At 32.8% G+C, this 1,029-nt stretch overlaps 1 long non-coding RNA gene across 1 annotated transcript; it reads left to right on the forward strand.

Moving 5' to 3' along the window:
• Positions 1-449: 449 nt before the first annotated feature.
• LOC109593419 (uncharacterized) lies at positions 450-698 on the forward strand. The gene is made up of 2 exons (XR_002190945.1): positions 450-508; positions 553-698. It is a non-coding gene; the product is annotated as an uncharacterized LOC109593419 (long non-coding RNA).
• The last annotated feature ends 331 nt before the right edge of the window (positions 699-1,029 follow it).

A 1,029-nucleotide genomic window follows, 5' to 3' on the forward strand; every position in this document is an offset into this window, starting at 1 on the left:
TAACAAAATTAAATTAGTCATTTTTCTCCAAACTACCAATCATCAAATTAATTATTTCTTGTTATGTTGCTATACATGTATACATGTATGTACATGATATTTGCAGTGTCATACTTAATAATTCTAATTATACTATCTATTTCTATTTAGGACAATGGATTATTCCAACTATTAGTGGTCAGTGTTGTCCTCCTACTGCTGCCTTTGCTATTCAAAACATTACTAGTAATAAAGCTGTCATGTTTGGTGGATCAGTGGCTAGTGATGATGGTTATGATATAGATGTTAATACAGTCTATACATGTCAACTGGAGTCTGATACTACAATAGTAAGTTATCTTATTACTGTATGGGATGTATTTATTGCATGGATTAATCATGTTTGGACATTAATACATGTACTTCTACTATGCCACCTTGCGATTGACCAATCAGATTGCAGTATTGGAGGTTAATTATTTTTCATATTAACTCTTTGCCTGACAATTTGTTGTAGAACTACAACAAGGTAATAACAATTAATAAAAAAGCAATTACCACGCCTCTTTTTAGGGCAAACACTTGCGTTTTACAGGAAACCACACCTTCTTGGCAGAAATTGGTATTGAATAATATTAGTGGTAAAATAGAAACCATAAGAAAGAATAGAAAAGTGAAAGAATGCTTTGTCGGCACTTTGATATAATTGCTATTCAACACATTTTTTTTTTTTTTTGCAAAAAGTTGACTATTTGTTGATGATATTGTAAAGGCAATGAAACTGGTTGTAAGTAAATGCAGCAGCTAAAATCTATGTACATGTAGGTGCAAGCAGTTTAGGTGCTTTGGAGCACTTTTAAGTGAATGGAATAGAACTTGCAGGTCTACTGAGAGCTCTTGAAAGGCACAAAGATACTCTATGAAAAACGATCAAAATGGCTGATTGGGCGTGGTCAAGAGGTGTGGCGTCGAATAATGGATGATTTCCATGACAACATAAATAATTCAAAAAGTTGTCCAAAGGATTAATCTTTGCGAATTACTTTGTGT

The sequence above is a fragment of the Amphimedon queenslandica genome, unplaced genomic scaffold (genome assembly GCF_000090795.2).
Source record: "Amphimedon queenslandica unplaced genomic scaffold, v1.1 AMPQUscaffold_1593_Cont26399, whole genome shotgun sequence".
NCBI classification, from domain to species: Eukaryota; Metazoa; Porifera; class Demospongiae; order Haplosclerida; family Niphatidae; genus Amphimedon; species Amphimedon queenslandica.